At 44.2% G+C, this 17,614-nt stretch overlaps 1 protein-coding gene across 1 annotated transcript in view; it reads right to left on the reverse strand.

Moving 5' to 3' along the window:
* The window catches only part of wwp2 (WW domain containing E3 ubiquitin protein ligase 2), a 307,842-nt gene that overhangs the window by 222,224 nt on the left and 68,004 nt on the right, over positions 1 to 17,614 (reverse strand). The gene's annotated exons all lie outside the window — the stretch shown is intronic.

Below are 17,614 nucleotides of genomic sequence, written 5' to 3' on the forward strand. Positions count from 1 at the left end.
TATTGATTGCTCAGACGATTAAATATTTTACTCATCCTTGGGAAAGATTCCTTTATTTTGATTTAAGATAACGCGCTTTGATGAGTCAGGAATTAAATATTCATTTGTGATTTTTACAATTTAAGCTCCTTTTAAAATATTTAACATGAGCACAGAAGGAAGTAACAACCTAAATTGCTGGTCAGTTGATTGTAGGTTGGCTGATTGCAACCAAAGACAGTAAAATAGGGCACAGCAATTATTTTGGTTAAGAAAGTTTAGCATTACTGCTGAAAATTCTTTGACGGATTTACAGCAGTGTGGCCAGTGGAAAGCGAGCTAAATGGGATCATTCCCACCCCACTCTTGAAGTTTGAGTAAACAGACAAATTTCACATTAGTAATGGGAATTTGCAAAGGCATCCAATGAGATGTGAATGTTGCCCTTCAAGCAGCATCCTAGCAAGAAGGCAGCAACTTGGGAGAGGAATTGAAGGTTGATCCTTGAGATTCAGTAGGATGCAAGCAGATGATGTGCGGAGGTTGAGGTAAGCAGTCTCGACATTGGACAGGGAGTGTACCTCATGGCAGATTTGACTGAACGTTCTTTCAAATACATTTCTTGAGTTTAACAGAACTCAAGCCCACACCCGAGACCCTGGTCCAACATTAGGAAGGTCCACTGCAGAAACAATAACAGTCGGAGAGAACTCAATGCAAGCGTAACTGCTGTGAAATATTTCTTACTACAACTGCGTAACTGCTGTGAAATATTTCTTACTACAAACAGCTGGTTTTTGAACGTCTTTGAAGTTAATATTGATCAGAAGGAAAGCGCACATGAATCTGCAATTATCCTGTACAGAATATAAACAGAAAAAAATAATCAACTCTCACTTGGCAGGGCTCAAGATGTATTCCCCAGTTTAACTTCCAAGTGACACTCTGAATTTGAGAAAGCATATGGTAAATTATAACAAAATGTAATTCTAAGAAATAGTCTGTTCACAGCCTGAAATTCAACGCTCAACTGACACTCCAATCTGCCTGCCAGATGTGTTTAAACACAAAGAGAAAATAGTTGGCTGTGATTCTGTTAATCCAGCTATGCTGGAAGACAGGCAAATTCTCCTCCCCTTTCCCCATGAAACTGAATTGTTAACACTGATTCTGTGACAATGGATCCACAATTCAGTTGACCAATAGAAGAGATGACTGGGACGGGTGAAGACATGGAGGTAGATCAAGGAAAACTTTTTCCTGAACAAAACTATGAGAGATTAAAAACTCCTCCAAATCTTAGGCATGCTGATACTGAACTCCTGTACACAAAATTAAAATATACCACTTGAAATCAAATTTTAGCATTTCAATCGTTTTGAGTCACTTACATAACTTGACATAAAGCTGCTGCGTTAGACTCAGTAAACAAAGAGTAGGTTATGAATACATGAAGTGATATTTTGGAAAGGGGAAGGTTAACATTAGAGTTTATAATTGCGCTCCTTCAGTTTTTATGTAAGAAACTTAGACGCTTATTTCACCGTAGCGTTATGGATTTAGTTATTTTTAGTACAATTCACGGATTGTTGCATATAGACAATTAAATGAGTTAGATTTAAAATTCCATAACTAGAAATTTGGTATCCAGGCCCTCAATTAAATATTATGTTCAACGCTTGGATTTACACTCATGGTATTATATAACTGATTTTATAGACCAATTATTCTCCAGTTACCAGAACCACTGATGGAATTAGAACTCCCTTTCCAAGTATACATGGATCAAACTATGTAAAAATGTATGTTATAATAAAGTTACCAAATATGTCACATATTCCTCAAAAATGTGTGTTTAGCGTGAACACAGCGGATGGTAAACGCCGAGTTATTCCAAATCCCAGAAGGGAAACCTGAAACAACTGCCCTCGTGCATTTTGCAATTTGATATCATGTGAGGAAAGATTTGAAATCCAGGGAATGTCAAAGGTGTTTTGTAGTGATTTTAAATCAAGTGTTTCTTAAACAATAAAGACAAATTGAAGTACACTTAACTAAAACAATGGCTATACACGGTATCACCAACTTTACCCAGTTCCAAACACTACCTTCAGAGTTAATTCTCCCTGAAATTCCACAACATTTGAAAGGTTTTTAAAATCTATATACAATATCCAGTAACAGTTACCATAACAGTCTCACATATCTCTTTGGGGTTGCTTCTGAGGGAGAACAAAACTGTTTTTTTAAAAGCCATCTTTCTTCACACATGTGGCTTTCTGGGGGTGAAAAGCAGCTTATCCTGCTGTTGACTAAGGTCTCAAACAGCTACCCTTGCATAGGGTTGAATGCTTCTGATGTACAGTTGCAGCCTGATGGGTATTCGTAACAACACCAGCAAAGCCCAATGGTTAAAAGGGCTAACTCTGTATCAAGTTGAGGAATGTAGGAACAGCAAGGCTGCAGGGGTCTGCAGAGAACAACAGGCACAAGAGCTGATTGGACAGTGGCTGTTGCTATGCTTTGAATGGGCAGTGAAATATGACCCCGAGGATGTCACAATTCCTTGAACATTCGTGACCAAAAAGACAGTACTTGATTAGTGCTTGTCCTGACATGACTGGAAGCATGATCCATGCCACCAAGGACTGTAAAAGAAGGGGGGGACAACGGAACTTCTGGAGCAATAACCTGCAGGAATTATCTGTCATAGGAAGCAGCGTCCTGGATCCAGGACTCAGAGAAGACATCAGAATTTACCAAGAGAGAAACTGATCACTTTGCATCTTCACGGGTGGTATTTAGGTCAAAGCCGTGAGTTTAGATACTTTTTGTGGAACAGAGTTCTGTTATTTGGTGTAATACAGCTTTTATAGTGGAGTATGGATGCTTTTGTGGTAACTTGGTACGGTACAATAAAAGATATTGTTGTATCGGTGGAGTGGTTTTCTCCTCTTGCTCCATGTGGGAAGCTGGAAACATTTCTGGTGCCCGGGGCCAGCATGTGTGCAGGAAGTGTCTCCAGCTGCAGTTCCTGGAAGCCCGGGTTTCGGAGCTGGAGCGGCGGCTGGGGACACTGTGGAGCATGGAGATAGAGAGAGGTGGTCATGCCGCAGGCTGACACCAGAGGTAGGAAAAGAATGAGTGACCACCAGACAAAGGAAGAGAGTTAACAGACATTGCAGGAATCTCCTGTGACCATTCTCCTGCAAAATGGGCATACCACCTTAGATACTGTTGAGGAGAACTCTCAGGGGAAAGCAGCAACAGCCAAATTTATTGCAGCACAGTTGGTTCTAATGCAGAGAGGAAGAGTACAAAGTGTTGGAATGCAATAGTTACAGGGAATTCAGTTTCATGGGGAATAGATACGCTTTCCTGTTGCCGCAAACAAGACTCCAGGATGATATGTTGCCTCACTAGTGCTGGGGTCAAGGATGCCTTGGAGCATTCTGGGAGGGGGAGAGTGAACAGCTAGTGGTCGGGATACACACATTGGTATTAACATCCCACACACATTGGTATTAGCATCTTGAGTTAAGAAAAGGAATGATGTCCGAAAAGCAGAATATAGAGATTATGAAGAAAGTTGAGAAGTCGGACCTCAACAGTAGTGATCTCAGGATTACTCCAGTGTCACATGCTAGTCAGAGTAGAAATAGTAGGATATATCGGATGAATATGTGGTTGAAGAGATGGTGTGAGGGGGAGGATTTCAGATTACTGGGACATCAGGACTGGTTCTGGGGGAGGTGGGACCAGTACAAACTGGACGTATTACACCTGGGCAGGATTGAGACTGAGGTCCTAGGAGGTGTACTCACTAGAGTGGCTGGGGAGGGTTTTAACTAAAAAGGCAGGGGGATGGGAACCTATGCAAGGAGTCAGGGGAGGAGAAAACAAGTACAAAAACAAAAGACAGAAAGAGGAATAAGAAAAGTGATAGGCAGAGAAAACAAGGGCCAGATTCAAACAGGGCCACAAGGAAAAATATTGGGAATGACAAATGTTAAAAAGACAAGCTTAAAGGCTTTGTGCCTTAACGTGCGGAGCAGTTGCAATAAAGTGGATGAATTAATCGCAGATAGATGTAAACGGGTATGATATAATAGTAATTACGGAGACATGGCTGCAGGGCGAACAGGGATGGGAACTGAACGTCCAAGGGTACGGAGTATTTCGGAAGGACAGACAAAAAGGAAACAGTGATGGAGTTGCAGTGCTGGTTAAAGAGGAAATTAACACAAGGAAGGATATTAGCTCCAAAAATATGGAATCTGTATGGGCAGAGCTGAGAAACCCAAAGGGCAAAAGAAAGTTAGTGGGCGTTGTATATAGACTCCCAAACTGTAGTGGTGATGTTGGGAATGGCATTAAACAGGAAATTAGAGACGACACACGCAATAAAGGAACATCTGTAATTATGGGTGATTTTACTCTGCATGTAGATTGGCCAAATCAAATTAGTCACAATACCGTAGAGAAGGAATTCCTGGAGTGTATAAGGGATGAACCAATAATATGAGGAACCAACTGGAGAACAGGCCATAGACTGAGTACTGTGTAATGAGAGCAGAATCGTTGGCAATCTAGTTGTGCGACGCTCCTTGGGAATGAGCGACCATAATATGATAGAATTTTATCAAGATGGAGAGTGAAGCAGTTGATTCTGTGACTAGGGTCCTGAATCTTTTTTTATATTAATTTAGAATAACCAATTTTTTTTTCCAATTAAGGGGCAATTTAGCATGGCCAATTCACCTACGCTGCACATCTTCGGGTTGTGGGGGCGAGACCCACGCAGACACGGGGAGAATGTGCAAACTCCACACGGACAGTGACCCAGAGCCAGGATCGAACAAAGGTCCTCTGCGCCATGAGGCAGCAGTGCTAACCACTGCACCCCGTGCCGCCCATCAGGGTCCTGAATCTTAATAAAGGAAACTACGATGATATGAGGCACGTGTTGGCTCTGACTGATTGAGAAGCATTACTTAAAGGGATGACTGTGGTTAGACAATGGCAACCATTCAAGGAGTGCATGGGGGAACTGCAACAATTGTTTATTCCTGTCTGGCACAAAAATGAAATGGGAATGGCTTGCAAGGGAAATTAGAAATAGTATTCAATCCAAAGAAGAAGCATATAAATTGGCCAAGAGAAACAACAGGCCTGAGGGTTGGGAGCAGTTTAGAATTCAGCAAAGAAGGACCAAGGGATTGATCAAGAAAGGGAAAATAGAGTATGAGAGTAAGCTTGCAGGGAACATAAAAACTCGCTGCAAGTTCCTTTAGGTACATGAAGGGAAAAAGATTGGCAAAGTCAAATGTAGGTCCCTCACAGGCAGAAATAAGGGAATTTATAATGGGGGACAAATAAATGGCTAAGCAACTAAACACATACTTTGGTTCTGGGGAATGTAGGGATTAATGAGAGGGAGAAACTAAAGTCGATCAAGAGAAGCAGACAAATGGTGTTGGGGAAATCGATGGGATTGAAGGCTGATAATTCCCCAGGGCCTGATGATCGACATCCCAGAGTATTTAAGAAAATGGCTTTAGAAATAGTAGATGCATTGGTGGCCATCTTCCAGGATTCTATAGCTTTTGGAACAATTCCTACAGATTGCAGGATAGCTAATGTAAATCCACGATTTAAAACTGGAGGTAGAGAGAAAACAGGGAGTTAAAGATCAGTAAACCTGACGTCGATAGTGGGGGAATTCTATAATTCATTATCAAAGATTTTATAGTAGGGCATTTAGAAAACAGGGGCAGGATCGGAAGAATCTGCATCGATTTATGAAGGGGAAATCATACTTGACAAATCTACCGTAAATCTTCCAAGGATGCAACTAGTATAGTTGATGAGTGGGAGCGAGTGGATGTGGTTTATTTGGACTTTCAGGAGGCTTTTGACAAAGTCCCGCATAGGAGATTAGCGTGTAAAATTAAAGCTCATGGTATCAGGGGTAATGTATTGAGATGGATAGAAAACTAGTTGGCAGACAGGAACAAAGTGTAAGAATTAACGGGTCCTTTTCAAATTGACAGGCAGGAACAAGTGGAGTAACACAGGGATCGGTGCTAGGATCCCAGCTATTTATAATATATATTAATGCTCCTGCTTCCGAAGCTAGTGTGCCAACATCCGGCTAGCCTTCTCCCCGTACTCATATACCGTCCCTTGCACTTTCCTCCACTGCACTTCTGCCTTCTTGGTGGTCAACAGGTCGAACTGGGCCTGGAGGCTTCGTCGCTTCTTGAGTAGTCTCTCCTCGGGGACCTCTGCATACCTCCTATCCACCCTTAAAATCTCCCCCACCAATCTCTCCCTCTCTCTCCTCTCCTTGTGGGCCCTAGTGGAGATTAGCTCTCTCCTAATCACCGCCTTCAGCGCCTCCCAGACCACCCCCACCTCCCCATTATCGTTAGCCTCTAGATAGCTTTCAATGCACCCCCGGATCTGCCTGCTCACCTCCTCATCCGCCAGCAAGCACACATCCAGGCGCTGGTCCCTCTCCTCCCCTAGCTCCAGCTCCACCCAATGCGGGGCATGTTCTGAGATGGTTATGGCCGAATACTCCGTGCCCTCCACCCTCGGGATTAGTGCCCTCTCATAATGAAGATGTCTATCCGGGAGTAGGCTTTATGGACGTGGGAAAAAAAAGAAAATTCCCTGGCCCCCGGCCTGACAAACCTCCATGGGTCCACTCCTCCCATCTGGTCCATAAACCCCCTCAGCACCTTGGCCGCCATCGGCCTCTTACCTGTCCTGGACCTGGAGCGGTCCAATGCTGGATCCAGTACAGTGTTAAAGTCCCCCCCCCCCCATTATCAAGCTCCCTGCCTCCAGGTCCGGAATCCGGCCCAACATGCGCCGCACAAATCTGGTAACGTCACAATTCGGGGCATATACATTCACTAATACCACCCGCACCCCCTGCAGCTTACCACTCACCATCACATACTTGCCTCCATTGTCTGCCACGATGTTCAGCACCTCAAATGACACCTGCTTCCCCACCAAGATCGCCACCCCTCGATTCTTTGCATCCAACCCAGAGTGAAAAACCTGCCCTACCCACCCCTTTCTTAGCCTAACCTGATCTGCCGCCCTCAAATGCGTCTCCTGGAGCATAACCACATCTGCCTTCAGTCCCTTCAGGTGCGCGAACACACGGGCCCTCTTGACCGGCCCGTTCAGGCCTCTCACATTCCAAGTTATCAGCCGGATCAGGGGGCTTCCCACGCTCCCCCCCTGACGATTAGCCATCCCCTTTTCTAGGCCAGCCATGTGCCCGCGCATCCCGCCCTCTCCATTACCCCCCCAGCAGCAAATCGCCACCCCGACTCTCTCTCCGAGCTCCCCTTTGGCCAATGCAGCAGCAACCCAGTACTCTTTCTCTCCTCCCCCACCCCCCCCGCCCAGCTAGGTCCCCCCCAGCTGTGTTGCTCCCCCATAGCACTCCCGTAAGTCAGCTGACTGCTGCTGCCCCCGGCCACTCCCGCCACTCCATCAACCCCCCAGTGTGGTAGTCTCCCCCCCACTCCTGTCCATCAGCGGGCGCTCCTCTCCAACACCGCCCTTCCCCTCCGGCCCCACCCCCTTCCTTCCCTAGCGCGGGAAAAAGCCTGCGCTTTCCATCAAACCGGCCTCGCCCTCTCTGGCGCAGCTCCCTTTTGCGGCCTTATCCCAGCTCCCCCACCTCGGGCCTCCCGTCTCCCCTCCCCCCCCAACAGGGCCCCGTCTTTCCAACCACCGACGCCCACACTCTCACAGAACCCCCACTTCGAACCATTTCACTCTCCCCCACCCAGCACCCAAGGAAACAGAACAGAACAGAACATCCCCCAAAGCAAAGTAACCACTCCGCGACATCCCCTCACAACCGACCCTCAGTCCGTGTCCAACTTTTCGGCCTGGATAAAGGTCCACGCCTCCTCCGGCATCTCAAAGTAATGGTGCCGGTCCTTAAACGTGACCCACAGTCGCGCCGGCTGCAAATTTCACCCCCTTCCGCTGCAGAATCGCCTTAGCCCGATTGTACCCGGCCCTCTTCTTGACCACCTCCGCGCTCCAGTCCTGGTATATACGGACCTCTGCATTCTCCCACCTGCTGTTCCGCTCCTTTTATGCCCATCTGAGGACACACTCCCTGTCCACCAAGCGGTGGAACCGCACCAATACCACCCGCGGCAGCTCGTTAGACTTGGGCCTCCTCGCCAGGACTCGGTGGGCCCCATCCAGCTCCAGGGGCCTCGGGAAGGCACCCGCGCCCATCAAAGTGTTCAGCATCGTGACCCCGTATGCTCCAGCATCCGACCCCTCCACTCCCTCCAGGAAACCCAGAATCCGCAGGGTCTTCCTCCTTGACCGAGTCTCCATGTCTTTGAACTTCTCCTGCCATTTCTTATGCAGCGCCTCATGCGCCTCTACCTTCACCGCCAGGCCCAATATCTCGTCCTCATTCTCCGAGGCCTTCTGCCGCACCTCCCGGATCGCCGCCCTTTGGGCCTTCTGGGTCTCGACCAGCTTGTCGATCGAAGCCTTCATCGGCTCCAACAGCTCTGCTTTCAATTCCGTGAAGCAGCGCTTGAGAAACTCCTGCTGCTCTTGCGACCACTGCGCCCGCGCTGCCTGGTCTCCACCCGCCGCCATCTTGGTTTTTCTCCCTCGCACTTTTCGCTGGACCAAAATCCCTTTTTTCATCACTCCACTCCTGGTCCAATCCATACAGTGCCGGGGAAATCGTATTGTCACCTTCCCACACTGGAAACCGTCGAACAAATGCCGCTGGGGCCCCTAAAAAGAGCCCAAAAGTCCATTTCTGGCGGGAGCTGCCGAACGTGCGACTTAGCTCAGCATAGCCGCAACCGGAAGTCGATTTTGAAATATTGTTGATGCTAAAGCTCACTATGAATACTACAATATCCCAAAGTCAAAATATTCCCTCATGCAGTTGGGTCAGCAAATTCATTATACTAATCAGGACAAGAGCAATAAATTGATCCGGGCATGATTATATGAATCAAACACAAAATGCAACAAGACTATGTAGCCACCTAAAATGGCTGATTCCCGATTAATTTGGCCAAAACCCGATATAAAATGGCTAACCGAAAAGGCTGATGGGAAAAGCAGCCAACAGGGCACAAACGGACAGCTGCAGACAGAATAGCGTATTCGGCTCTGGGGAAGTCGGCCCAGATCGATACCTGCGACCATTAGCAGCACATCAACCCAGCCATCTGCAGTTTAATCGGCTATCCCCGGGAACAATTGCAACATATTAGCAATTGAATGCCGGGCCAGACCTCTCGGCGCCAGCAGTGGCCGAGACAAAGACAGGTGAACGACCACCCCCCGATCAAGGAATCGCCCCATTATTGGAGCATATTGAACCCAGTGATTGGGAACAAGTCCAATCACTTGGGACTCAGGGTCAAGGTCCGCCCCAAGAGACGGGAAGCCCCTGGGCCCTATAAAATGAGGGGCCAAGTTCAGATCGGCCCTTCTCTCCCTTCTTCTCCTGCTCGCAACCTTCGCAAGAACATCGACCAGAAACCGTAAGTTTGACTCCAGCGATCGCTACCCGATAGAGACCCCTAGCCATCGACCCGTATCAGCCTTTTGAATCCCGCAGGCCAGACCCAATTCGATAAGCCATTCGTTTCCCTGACCTGGTGGGCCATCCCCAAAAGTTAAGTATTGGCCAGTAGTGGTAGGTAGTGATATAGAAAGTAGGATTATTGTGTAAGTCTTTATTGCTGTACATAATAAATGACCGTTGATTTCAATCTTACTAAGCGGTGTGCTGTCTTATTAATCATAACTCAAGCTTGAACCACGTGGCGGTATCCGAAAGATACCTGGTGACTCGTGAGCAAAGGTGACACAATCAGAGCTAATAAAACTAAGGCTAATAAGAGCAACAACAAGGAAGAGATCACAGCTGTTTCTTTGACCTGGAGGAAACAGAAAATACAGTTAAATTTGGGGGAAAAGGACAAAAATAAATTGAATTGCAGGTTCACATAACAAAACCATGTTGAGAACCTAGAAATCTTTATTTTAAAAATTTGATACCATGTCAGGTTACAGATGCAGTCTCCCAACCATTCTTCCGTCTGCATCTAATAGAGCCGCAGGAGATTGAATTTATTTTCTAAAAGCAATGTCTACACAAGTAAAATACAGTAAGAAATGCGATCAACTGATTTGCAGTTCAACGTACTGGCACACAAAGGATTATTGAAGCTGGGAATGGCTGTAAAATTATAAACTGTAATATGCATATCTGTAGCCAATTGTACACCATAAATAGGAATTACTAGCTGGGGGATCTTCGCTAAGTGTAACCTCCCCTCTGAAGGATACAGCCTCTATAATTTGGTTGTTAAAGGACTCTCTCATAAGGTAATGCTGAGTGAAGAATTATTCAACAATTAAGTTATGAAATACGGTAGTTAACTTGATAAAGTCAAAATTTTATATAACAGTGATTGACTATTTAACACGGTACGGTGTTAACTTGGTAACACGGTACGGTGTTAACTTGGAACGGTGCACTGATAATGTAGGAGCTGAATGAAGTACACACTGTTTCCAGTTGCTGTCTTCTTACTGGAGATGATCTGATATTGCAACCACTTAACAAAATCCCTGTGGGAATGGAGTTCCAATATACAACAGTACTATTTCACAAACGAGCAAGTTTATTTTGAATGTCTTTCTCTCCTAAGTATTGAGGGAGTGCTGCACACTCAGAGGTGCTGTCCTCCATAAGTTAAACCAACTTGAGAAATCCTTTTATTCCGCCTCTCAGGCGGAAATAAAAATCGGACAGAATTATTTAAAGCACAGCAGATATGTTCTCCTAACACCAGCCAACATTTATCACTCAACCAATGCCATACACATATCATCAAATTTACGTGCAGAAGGAGGCCATTCGGCCCATCGAGTCTGCACCGGCCCTTGAAAAGAGCACCCGACCTAAGCCCACACCTGCACGCTATTCCTCCACCTCCACCCTATACCCGTAACCACACCTAACCGTTTTTGGACACTAAGGGCAATTTAGCATAGCCAATCCACCTAACCTGCACATCTTTGTACTGTGGGAGGAAACCGAAGCACCCGGAGGAAACCCACGTAAACACGGGGAGAACTTGCAGGCTCTGCACAGACAGTGACCCAAGCCGTGAATCGAATGTGAAGCAACTGTGCTACCATGCTGCCCATTCGATCATTTCTTGAGTGATATTTTGGTTCCATTTGGTACCATGGTTCATACATTAAAACAGTGAATATACTCCAGAGAGACGTAATTGTCTGTCAAGCATTTGGGATGTCCCTGGGTCACAAAAGGTGCCACATAAACAATTTTTTTTCTTTCGTTGAAGGATCCAATTTTATGGAGATTATGAAATTAGAACTATTAACATGTTTCACCAAAGATATTTATAAATTTTGACCAAATATTGCCTTCCATGCAGAAGAGATCTACTTTTTTACTACATGTATCCCCCATTTGCCTCAATGCTGAAGACAAAAGAGTTGAGGTGGTCGGCCTTTAAGCATATCCCCAGCGTTGATGTCCTCTCAGAAAAGGGGTAACAAACTCTCCAGAGTTTCTCATCCACCTTACTACTGACTTGTACAACTAGATAATTGATGTGCAAAAGACAATTTGCATTTATTTAGCATCTTTCATGACGACAGTCATTGCAAAAGTGCTTTACTGCCAATAAGTACTTTTGAATTGTAGTCACGGTCATAATTTAAGAAATGCAGCAGCCACTTTGCACACAGCTAGTTCATAGAACAAGCTCCCACAGGCAGCAATGTGATGTGTTATAATCCCAATTGATATTATAACTGGACGGGAAGATCCCAAAATGGAACCCTGGCTCAAAAGAGTGACTTTTACTTTTTTTAATAAAAGAGGAACCGAGTCATTGGACTACTAATTGGTTTCAACAAGAAGAAAAAAAACATTTATTGAACATGGAAAAATTTACCTCCCTCTCGTTACCTTAACAAGTACACACACATTTAAAAGATTAACATGGATTACAAAGTACATCGTAAGCTACAATAGTCTTATTAACACCAAAAGTCCCTTTTAAGCACAGAAGATGACTGTGGTCAAATATACACACCCCACTCTGAACCCAAATTAGTATCTGTGGCTATCTCCTCAGAATCCCCCCAAAAGATGATCACAAGAGTTTCCAAACTCCACTCCCAAAAACAGGCTTTAAAATCTTCTCTCATAATAATGCTTTCCCTCAGCAGACTGTAGTCCAAAATCCAGTCCAGATTTTACAAATGACACTTTTAAGCCAAACATCCTCTCCACTTTTGACAGTGAATCCAGTCCAAGATTTTACACCACCCCAGGATTTTACACCACCCCTTTTAGGATTTCTTTGTCTTGACTGCTGAGCAAATGGCTCACAATTGCTTTAACTCCTAATTCCCAGACTCTATTAAAGTGGCTTCAGATGTTTGCTTTACCTTTGAAGGCTGCTGCCCCTTCTATTTGATGACTGAAATTGTATCTTTAACTCAGAACACTTGGTTTACTCTTTCTTGAATTCTTGTGAATATCTTAGCTAACCACTCCAGCCATCTTAAACATTCTTGCTGTCCCAATTCCCTGGTTATCTGGACTGTAACTTGTACTTTAGGAAGTCTGCCTCTTTGCAGCTCGCACCCTGTCCAGTCTTTCTTCTGAAAGCGTTGTGAGACATACACTCCTCAAGGTCCTGTCTCCAACTGTCCTGGCTTTGAGTTAAAACTAACAGAGGAAAGCCCTCCACTCTGGAAAGTGCCCTCCTGTACTTACTTCTATTTACTCTTCATGCCACAACCCACTCGATGCACAATAGGGACACAGTTGGGACTGAACCAACCCCCACACATACAAACACCTTTGTCCAGCATTCATCTAACTCTAGGTTTTACCCTTCCAGGCACAGAAACATTAAATTAAACCCACTTAAAACTATACTTTATTTCTAATGTTTACCAATACAATTGCAAGTCCCTTAAAACTATCTTTATTTTCACTAGCAGATGATCATCACATAATCTGTTTTTGCGATGTTGATTGAAGGATAAATATTGGCCATGCCGAACAGGAAAGGAATTTTCTACTGCACAGGTTTGGCCAATTTAGCCATCATGCATTGAAAACTGCAGTGCAATGGGAACAAATGCTTGTTCTCAACCTGCTTAAAAATAAACCTGAACTTTGAAACTAAACATGTTATTGGAAGAAGACTGTAATTAACAGGAGCCGGCCATTTCAGGGTGATTGAAGGACAGGTAACATTTATGCAATCTGATGTTACAAACTGCTGAAGCATGTATTTGATGGGAGTAGAGAAATTAAGTACTTTGTTTAAAATGTTCTTTTTTCTTCTTTCTCATCCTGTCTAATCTATAATTTATTTTAAATCTGTGCCCATTTTATATCTGTGATCATGGATACAATAAATTAACCTTTAACTTTTTGAGTGAGTCGTCAGTTTCTCTTGCAATTTGCAGGCCAAATCAAACTAGAAGCCAGAGTGAACCCGAGGCTTACTCACTGCCAGGAAAACTCCCCAGATGTTCTTCAAAACGTGATTGTTTCCGTCCATCTGATGGGGAAGACAGAGCCTCAATTCGGGCTGCGCATATTTGTGTCGCAACACTAGGGGGGGCACTTCCTGCATATATGCAGATTCCCTGTCAGCCACAGTTAGTCTTTGACATTCTTCATTTGCAAGCAGACAGATATCCTAAATTTAAATTAGAGTCAGAAACTGAAATCTGGCATTAGGGAGTAAATTAAAACATATTCACTGGCTGTTACCCAAGATGTTCTGTTCACTTGTCAATCATTATCCTTAAAATTCTCAGAGGAAAACGAGGTATGTCTTTCATAGGACTTTTTACAGATTATATCAAAAGGATTTATTCAATTTTCTTCAAACGGATGTAGTCTTTTTTTCAATAAATTTAGAGTACCCAATTCATTTTTTCCAATTAAGGGGCAATTTAACATGGCCAATCCACCTACGCTGCACATCTTTGGGCTGTGAGGGCGAAACCCACGCAAACATCGGGAGAATGTGCAAACTTTACACGGACAGTGACCCAGAGCCGGGGTCGAACCTGGGACCTCAGTGCCATGAGGCAGCTGTGCTAACCACTGCACCACCGTACTGCTCCCGGATGTAGTCTTTGGTAAATAAGCAAACAATATTAAATTAAAATAATCATTGCCGAATGTTGGAGCTTAGACCATGGCTCAGGGTTTAGAGCCCATTAATTACCAACTGAGCTAGCCAGGAATTGCCTTGACAAAACCTTTCCAATTTGCTTCAGAGCACTGTTACTTAAACCTATAATCTCTAATTCCATTTTGTACATTTCTGATGCATTGTAAATTCAGCAAGTTTATCCCCCATAATAAAGTAGAGATCTGAAGTGGTATTTGATGCTCTGCAGCCATCGGGACAGCTCGGACTGTCCTGCCACGGAGTGGAAAGACATTAGAGTCAGTCACACTTGCACCAGCAGCTACAATGCACGTGCGGAACCATTCCTGACATCTTTGCAGTCAGTGGCAGGAGTTACAGTGTTCAGTTTACCATTTAATCTAGAAAACTGTAACTCCTAACACCACTGGAGTGTCAGCCTTGATTCCTCTCCCCCCGCCAGCAAGCCCTGGGGTGAGATTTGAACCCACAATCTTCCTATTCAGAAGCAAATGCACTAATGACTGATTCACAGTTGACACTAAACAGTTAGAAACATGGAAGAGACAAGTAAAAATAGTTGACTACTAATTAAACTTTCAACTCACTCTCATGCCAAAATAAATGCTAATACCGAAATGACTGAAATGAAATGAATGAAAATCGCTTATTGTCACGAGTAGGCTTCAATGAAGTTACTGTGAAAAGCCCCTAGTCGCCACATTCCGGCGCCTGTTCGGGGAGGCTGGAAATCCCTCTCATAAACATTATGAACACAGCTCCTGCTTCTGTACTGTTGAAGTACCTCAGTGTTTTTTTTTTTAAATATTCTTTCACAGGATATGGGCATAGCTGGATTGGCCAATATTTATTGCCCATTCCTCATTGCCCTCAAGAGGGTATGATGAACCTCCTTCTTGAACCATTGCAGTCCATATGATGTAGGTGCACCTACAATGCTGTTAGGGAGTTCTAGGATTTTGACCCAGTGACAGTGAAGCAATGGCGATAATGTTCCAAGTCAGGATGATGTGTGGCTTGAAGGGCAACATGCAGGTGGTGGTGTCCCGTGCATCCGCTGCCCTTGTTCATCTAGGTGCTAGAGTTGGGGGGGGGGGCAATTTGGAAGGTGCTGTTGAAGGAGCTGCGGTGAATTGTTTATATATGGTACACACTGCTGCCATTGTGCAGTGGGGTGGAGGGAGTGAATGTTTAAGGTGGTGGATGGGGTGCCAATCAGCTGGGCTGCTTTTGTCCTAGATGCTGTTGAGTTTGAATGTCGGAGCTGCACTCAGCCGGATAAGTGGAGATTATTCCAACATACTCCTGACTGATATATTGTGGATAGTGGACAAGCTGCTACTTTTGCAAATCACTTTCAACCTGTGTCCTCTCATTCTGAATCCTTTCACAAGTTTTTGCCTATCTAGTCTGTCCAAATGCCTCACAAATTTGAATACCACTACCAAATCTCTTCTCAAACCTCTTTTCTCCAAAGAGAACAGTCCTAACTTCAAAACTGAAGTTTGTCATTCTTGCACTCTCTCGAAGGCCTTCACGTCCTTCCTAAAATGCAGTGTCCAGACTGGCCGCAATACTCTAGCTGAGACCGAAACAGTGACTTACACAAATTCAACATCATCCCCTTTCTCTTGTAATCTATGCCCCTATTAATAAAACCAAGGATACTGTATACTTTATTGACTGCTCTCCCAATCTGTCTTGCTATCTTCAATGGATATACACATATACACCCAGCTCCCTCTGCTTCGGCGCCCCTTTCCTGGTTGTACCTAAGTTTTCTCTATGTTCTTCCTACTAAAATGAATCACTTCACATTTCTCTGCATTGAACTTCATCTGCCACCTGTCTGCCCATTCCACCAACTTTTCTATGCCCCGTTAAAGTTCTACACCATCCTCCTCACCAACACTTCCAAGTTTTGTGTAATCTGTAAACCAAATTTTTGCCCTGTACACCAAGCTCTTAGACATGTCTGAGAGGATGTTTCCCCTCATAAAAGAGTCTAGAACTAGGGGATACAGTTTAAAAATAGGGGTCTTCCATTTAAGACTGAGATGAGAGAAGCTTTTTCTCTTAAAGGGTTGTTACTTTATGGAATTCTCTTTCCCAGAGAGTAGGAGAGACTGGGTCATTGAATTTATTCACGGTTAACTTAGATAGATTTTTGATTGACGAGGGAGTCAGGAGGAAAGTGGATTGGGGACCACAATCAGATCTGCCATGATTTTATTGAATAGCACAGTGCAGGTTTGAAGAGCTGAATGGTCTGCTCTTGCTCCTACAGCCCCAGTGTGCTCTTGCCTGTCTCATTGGTTTCACCAAGAGAGAACCTAACCATTTCCCCTTGATATTACATTGCATCAACACCACTGAATCCATCACTATTAAAATCGTTGGGGGAGGGGGGGGGGGGGGGGGGGGGGTGTTACCACTGACCAGAAACTTAATTCAGCTACATAAATAGCATGGCTACAAGCGTATGACAGAAGTTGGGAATTCCGCAGCAAGTAACTCACTTCCTGACTCCCAAAGCCCATAAAACATCGACACAACACAAGTCAGGCGTGTGATGCAATACTTGCCACTTGCCTGGATTGGTGCATAAACAACACTCCAGAATTTCAACACTGCACACGATAAAGCAGCTCACTTGATACCAGAAGACAGCATTCTAAGTTCCAGTATAATGGATCAGTACACCATAGGTCTATGTCCATAATTCTCAAGTTCCTGATCTCAACAATGCCACCAGGGAGACATGTTGAGCAATTATCAGCTTGTCACCCATAAAGCAAAGGAACATTTGTAAAAGGCTGGGAACTCACAGAGCCAAGCTATTGTCTGAGAGCAGTGTCAGAAGGAGCAGGTTACCTGCACATCTGTTCTCTCAAGTGACCAACTGTGCAAAACTTGAACAATGTGCAGAAGTGGAAACAATAAAAGCCTCAAACAAATTAGGTTGAAATAACAACAATACTAATTGTTCTGTGACATATTATGCAAAAAAGAATCCAAAAGTACTATTTCACAACAGCATTGAATAAAAAAGGTTTAGAGTGCTGATTTCTCCAAAATTATGAGCCCCTAAAATTTACAATCCCACAATACTCCATAATCAAAATAATCCCAGTACCATTGGTCAGTGAGTCATTGGTCATGAACAGAACTATCATCTTTCTCAACTCAATAATCTACTGTTGTAGCTAAATGGGTAGACTAAATCATTTATGATCTGAAAACTGAGGAAGAGAAAAAGAACCTCTCAAAATGATTACAGCTAGTTTACTCCAGTACATTGTTAATTTCTCTCTAAATGGTTAATATCGTAATGTAGAACAGCAAAGCATTTATTT

The sequence above is a fragment of the Scyliorhinus torazame genome, chromosome 10 (assembly GCF_047496885.1).
Source record: "Scyliorhinus torazame isolate Kashiwa2021f chromosome 10, sScyTor2.1, whole genome shotgun sequence".
NCBI classification, from domain to species: domain Eukaryota; kingdom Metazoa; phylum Chordata; class Chondrichthyes; order Carcharhiniformes; family Scyliorhinidae; genus Scyliorhinus; species Scyliorhinus torazame.